We start from the raw sequence: 6,850 nt of genomic DNA, 5'->3' as shown, positions 1-6,850 counted from the left end.
ATGAAGTGGCACGTGAGAAGTGTAAAGACAAACACTTCTGACTAAATGCTGCTTTAGAAGCTAGCTGATTTCTGAATGACTCTCAAGTACCATTCTCATTCTGCATTACCAACTTTAATTAATATTTAAATAAAGAGCATTTCAATTCATTAGACTCCATTTTATTTTCCTTTTTAGTAAACATCTTACAAAGCAATATAAAAATCAGGGATTAGAAATATAATTAACATTGCTTCGATGTTAAATTATGATTGGGATGTATAAATTAGGACCTGCTCATAACTACATATTAAATCAAATATATAGACCAAGTTTTAGCCATACAGTAGGATCAAATGAAAGGGAAAAATGCCATAAAAATTCTGTTGATATAGTTAACTGAACTCCTTGTGAACATATGTCCTGAACCAAATGATTATTGCACAAGAGATGGGCTGCAGTCATATTTATATGGCCACCGTTGTTGCTATGGATCCCACACCAGCATCTGTAGGTGGTGCATCTCCAAGGGGCATAGTGAGGAGTGAGCGGAACATCGGGCGTGCGCTAGCAGTGTCTCTACTTTCAGCGCAAGCCTTCATAAATGTCACTTCACAGCCGTAGAAGAGCTCCACCTCAAAACTACAACAATGAGAAAAAGTGAAAATTACAATGATATTTGTTACTGGGAAAAACCTCATCGCAAACAAGTGTGCATTTTAACAGAATGGAATTTAAATTCTGGTAGCATCATGATGGTCACACATACGTGGAGGGTCCAAGGCAACATGCTGTGGATCAGAGGCAAGGTTATGAGCGATGATGTTGAAGTGTGTCCATGTCCATGTGTACGTTCATCTTCATCTCATTCTCCAGAATTTGGACTAGTTGCTGCATGGAAGGCAGGTGGCCCGACTCCAACTTGGACCAAACTGGAACATCTAAGCAATAATATATATATATATTTATATATTTATTTTATTTTTGTATAATAAGTGTCACTGATAGCATGTATTATTAAAGCTTAAAACAAAAATAGAATAGTCCAAAGCTAGAGATTTACCTAAAAATAATAATAAAGAAAAACAAAAGGATGTACACTTCTGTCACCATTCACTTTCATTGCATTAAAGCTAACTTTCAAACTATCTATCTATCTATCTTTCGAACTACCTTGTGTTCTACTGAAGAAAGCAGCCTGATTTCATGACAATTATGTGACAGTTGTGACATCTCTATAAAATTACATTACATGGTCTATTAAATGCGTCGCAGAATGTCCACTGTGCTTAAAGCGTGTTAATGTTCTCCCAAAAAGACGACTTTCAGGTTAATGCTCCATCAAGTTTGAAATCCTAAACCTTACACCTAACCGACAGTGTCATACAAGCAAATCCTATTACAAATTAAAATAATTTAATTACAAAATGTAATCATCCTAAATTCAAATCTTGAATCAAATATTTTGATGCAAAATATGGACCATCTCTTACCGTTGAGCATGATTTCAAAAGCACCAGTAGACATACATTGATTTTCAATCATACTGCTGAAGAAGAACACCATCATGCAGGCGTATATCTAACCAAAGAAAGAGAGTTTCATTTAAATAAGCATTAGCCATAGTTAACACAGCTCAAATCTTGCTCTGTGGTCTGGTATGCATATTTAAGAGATTACATTGTACCTAGCTTACATGTTACACATGCTAAACATGCTCATTTGCAAATGTGATATAGGCAAGAGCAAAGAATGGTTCATTTGCATAGTAACAAGGAAAGCTAACATTTCACCCTCTATAGGCATTAGTCAGGGTAGACGGCAGGCTAGACGACTTTAGCATGAGACACTACAGCTATAGCAGAGAAAAACAGTTGAAAGCATCAAATATACAGTATATTAACCACATTAACAGGTGAAAACATAGCAGAGATTGTACTTTGAATCCTGAGGTGTAAGGAGAGAATGTGATACATTGGAGACAAAGTTAAAGACGGTCTTAATGAGGTCTGCCGGGGAAACTGGTGTGTTCAGACCTCTGTGCTACACCTACTGCTGCAAATGTCATTCACCATGGAGAATTACTATTCATATAGCTCATAAGTCAAGGACTGATCTGAACAAGTATTGTCTCAACAGTATGGTTGGGAATGAAGAAACTGTTCTTTTTTTTAATTGGTTCCATTGGGCCCTACACTGCTATCTGCAACACTGCTGCTCAGCAGCACAAAACATACATGCTACCAGTGTGTAGTCTGATTCCTGAAGGAATTAATGCTTGTAAGCCGTTCGTTTGAATCTACAGCGTAAAACATTCAGCGTGACCAGTATAGTCTGATTCCCAAAAAAAATAAAATACTCTTATGAGCCAGTTCATTTGAATCTACAGCAAGAAACCTACAGAATGACTAGTATAGTATGATTCCCCAACAAATGATTCTTGTGAGCCAGTTCTTTTAAACATACAGTGCAAAACATAGAGTGACCAGTGTAGTCCTGAACAAATGACTCTCAAACCCAAAGTATACTTCGGTCAGGAAGTGTGATGCAAATCCCATCATCAGCAGAGTGTTCGAGCACCGAACACACACAGCCTGATTTTTCTAACTGTGTCTTTGAACGTGCAGAATGCGCCTGGAATTATTTGCACTAATTAGTGTGTCCACAAGGTGGCAACACTCACATTTGAGCCGTTGATCCACGAAGAAGGGCTAGAAAATTGTATCGCAACTAAACATCAGGAGATGAAAATAAAAACAACAACAGTGGATGTGCAAGTCAAGAGTGTTTGTATGTGGAGGTCAGGAGATACCTGCATTTGTGTAACTCGAGTCTGAAGGAATGTTAAGACATCTAAACTCCTGAAGAGAAATAGTCTGGTGTTTTTTAGCACTCGTAGCACGCATGCGCCAACCACCTCTATTTGAGCAGTCAAATGGAATTTACATTCGATAGGCTCACGTTCGTCTGTACATAGAAGCTGACCATTCGTGCCAAAATGGACGTATACCTAGAGCTTTATTAGCCGGTTCGTTTGAAACGACAGCGCAAAACAAATAGCATGACCCGTACAGTCTGATTACTAAACACGATGACGAGGTTATGAGCAGGTTCTTTTGAATCTAAAGAGAGAAGCATCTGAAGCTCCCTACCTAACTAGGGTTGCAGTGGTATACTGGTTTCATGGTATACCACGGTTTGAAAATTGACAGTTATCATACCATGTACATTTGGTTATCTACGGTATTGAGAAAAAAATTCAACCGGACGTAGAACCTCATATGCGCATCTCCTTTATTTCTTGTCTGCCTGGCAGACTTGCCAACTTGCGAGTTGCGACAAACACACACGCATGCACGCGCAGCAGAGAAAATGTCAGAAGCGAGGCGAGGGGGTCTGACATGATTGTGTGTTAAAGCAGTGTTTCTCAACTGGTCTATTCGGACTGGGTCGTGGACAGCAGGGAAAGAACAATGCCATGGTTCTCCCATTGAAGATATTTCATCAACCGCCTAAGGTATAGACAATTTAGGACTGCCGACATAGATTTAATGATAATCTCGCAAACAGCTTAAGCAGACATAGGCAACATACGGCCCGCGGGCTGGATCAGGCTCATTTATCGTAAAAGCGTTTTTATTTTTCATTGAATATTTCAGTTAACTTGCATTGGGACCTAATGCGTCTCCACAAGCATTTAACATGCTCAAGGTTGCCAGATAAGAGACGAAACACCCCCAGTTTGAGATTTATACTTGCGCAAATTGTAAATATTCCGTCTAATGTAATACTTATTTTGTGCAATCTGGCAACCATGCACGCGAGTGCGCCATTTCTATCTGGTTTCCCCTTTGAACAAATTTAGTGATCTGTAGTGCAATATTCTGCTGAAGGAAAATTGTTATACAGCCATTCTGTGTCCATTCTTGAGGTTGCTTGTGATGTTTGGTGCTACTAATTTTGCAGGTAAACCTTCTCAGTGATTAAATATAAAAGTAGATCTCAGCATCATTGACACGCGAGCAAAATCAAGCCAGAGACGAATATGTAAATGTATTTTTTATTTGTGCAATTTAGAAACATTGAAGTCCCTTCGCACCTGTATGTTAATCTAACTAGCTAGAATTTATTTTTCATAAATACATTAATTTATTATTATTATTTAAGACTAGCACACTGACCTAACCATGGTAACGAGGAGCTTTTCCTTCTGTGTAATATGTGTATAAATATGTAATATTAGGTAACAAACGGGATAATAATGGGCTCATATAAGTAAATATGCTCTTCAGTTTTCAAAAGGGGAGAGACAACTTCCTGTGGATTTTGTTGTTGACATCAACAACAAAAATAATGTCACTTGATGCATGTCCTTGTACTGGAAAACCATGAACAAAACTATGCAACATAAAAGGAAATGCAACCCAAGATACATTAAATACAGGATATGTTTAATCTATGGCAGGTCGACACTTGATGTCCAATGTAAAATCTGTCCTGAAGCAAAACCAGTTGAGAAGCACTGAGTTAAAGATACAGACAGGAGCAGTCTAAAGTTTATGTTAATTATTAATAATTATAGGACATTGCTTAAAAGCTCACACAGCTGATGTTATTTTTCATTTAGTAGTTAATTTAATATAAACTAACATGCTCTAGTTATATAACGTTATAGTTACATTATATTTTTATCATGTTTATTATTCTGTTTATTATAATTCTGTTAGCTTTCTTATTTTTTCTATTAATTTATTTTCAAAAGGGAGACTTTTTTTTACACACATATGTACCAAGAGTGGATGCCGCATTATTCTTAAAAGTGTAACACATACTTCAATAAAATAAATGGTTTCAAGTTTCAATTATAATAAAGTGTTTGCTCAAATACATTAATTAATAAAATAACCCTTCTGTTTTCACTAATAATAATAATAATAATAATTGGGCAATACCGTATACCGTGATATTTTCTGAGATGGTTATCATACTGTGAAAATCAAATACCGTTGCAACCCTATACCCAACTATTGACTCTAATCAAACATTTATTTTAGTCAAAAGCTTTTCTGAACCACAAGGCATTCATTTAGTCATTTCCGAATCTGAATGAACCAAGAATCGTTATCATGTTAACTTAAGGCTCTTGAGATTTAAATTAGTGCAATTACTGGATGGTTGTTGATATGACAATATGTAGTTTTGTTGTAATTAGTGATGCTTGATGAAAAATACATTTGATGTAAAAAGTGTAAACATACCATTTGCAATGTAATAGGCTGCAGAGGGCAGTAAATTGCATTTCTTATTTCCAAATATTTCTTCCTCAAAAACACAAAGTACTAAATTGGAATGGTTAAATTCCTCACGATTCCCATCCCTACTCAACAGAAATACTATACAGTCTTGCCTTATTCTCCTGACTCCAAACCCAGAGTCCTGGAGCCTGCATGCCAAATAGAGCGAATGGATCCTTGCCAACAAGGATCACTCCAATCAACAACAGCTTGAAAACAGACAGAAAGGAAGAAATGTGCCTGGAAGGAAGGAACAACATAAACATATTACATCAGGAGAATTTATTACCGTTTCCTGGCTAGAACAATATGAGGCATGGAAATGTATGACTAATGTTGTGTATGCAACAACAGTGTTTGGGGTTTCTTACATTACCTGTAGATAGGCAGAGGAAGGTAGTTCTCTCCCTCTATGCGGATGTCTGGGTACCGCTGGTACAAAACCTGTGTGTACTCCTCAAACACCCGCTTGTACCCTCAGGAGATACTGCAGAAAACAAAGAAGACACAGACCCCTGAGCTTTTGGTTCACTACAACTGGGTAACATAAAATAATAATAATAGCTTTACTGCAGCAACTATATAAAGCACTGCTTGAGAAACAAGCTTAGCATTTTAGATAATGATAAATGTCCAGCCACTGGATTCTAAGGGTAATAGCAGCCTCATCAAATTGGCCTTATGGATCAATAAACACCAGCATAATTAAATGTGCAGAGGCTCAACTGGCTAAGTGCAAGTACATATATTGACAGATAAGACTAATGGGCTAATCCTCAAATGAGTGCTGTCCATTTAACGCCGGATTACTGGCCGATTATAACATTGTGCTGAGGTTACGTGCAAGGCTAGATAGCATCTGAGACAATTGTGTGTTTCACGCTTTGCCTCGCTTCATCAAATCTTCTCCTTGCAACAACCCTGACACGTCAAGAAAAACGTTTCCTGCTTATTATACAATGTGATGAATGTCTATGCCGTGTGACTGTCAATGTCAAGCCTCGTGGTGCTGCTGTTAACGCAATCTCATTACACTGATCGGCCTGTTCCGGGGACAGACCGACAAAACCGTGCAAATTCTCACTCACCATATCTGGAATTTGAGAAGTGGACCCGTGGCGAACTGTATCTTCATTTTCTTGACACCACTGTTATCCGCAGAGGCGCTGTAAAGCGAACAGGCCCATAATATTAAAACCGAGAGCGGCAGCCAACGCATCTTACACAGCGAAGATCCGACAGAGAAATGACTATGCAAAGCAGGAAGTGGACGAGTGGACTTCATACGGGTATTTCTGGAGGATACGCTGTGATTGGTTTCTCGACTACATGACGTAAGGTCAAGATTTACGAAACGAGTCAAGCAAAATAGAGTCTTGAAGACCATTTTTTAAATCAACTGGATTAATCATTGATTGGCCCATAATAATTCTATATGGTTTTATATCCCCAATTTGTTTTTTTGAAAAGTGTGGTGGGTTAAACTTTTTATTATCATGTGACTTTAAATGTAAACTTCCCATAAAATTATCTAATTTTCACAAGCAATCATTAGATGCATGGAAAATAGCCTTTAA

At 37.6% G+C, this 6,850-nt stretch overlaps 1 pseudogene; it reads right to left on the bottom strand.

Annotated features, from left to right (window-relative positions):
* Window positions 1-161: 161 nt before the first annotated feature.
* On the bottom strand, window positions 162-6,530 carry LOC127644613 (thioredoxin reductase-like selenoprotein T1a; annotated as a pseudogene).
* Between the last annotated feature and the right edge of the window lie 320 nt (window positions 6,531-6,850).

The sequence above is a fragment of the Xyrauchen texanus genome, chromosome 6 (genome assembly GCF_025860055.1).
Source record: "Xyrauchen texanus isolate HMW12.3.18 chromosome 6, RBS_HiC_50CHRs, whole genome shotgun sequence".
NCBI classification, from domain to species: domain Eukaryota; kingdom Metazoa; phylum Chordata; class Actinopteri; order Cypriniformes; family Catostomidae; genus Xyrauchen; species Xyrauchen texanus.
Note: the sequence above shows the minus strand (reverse complement) of the source record. Positions and strands in the feature narration are given on the sequence as shown.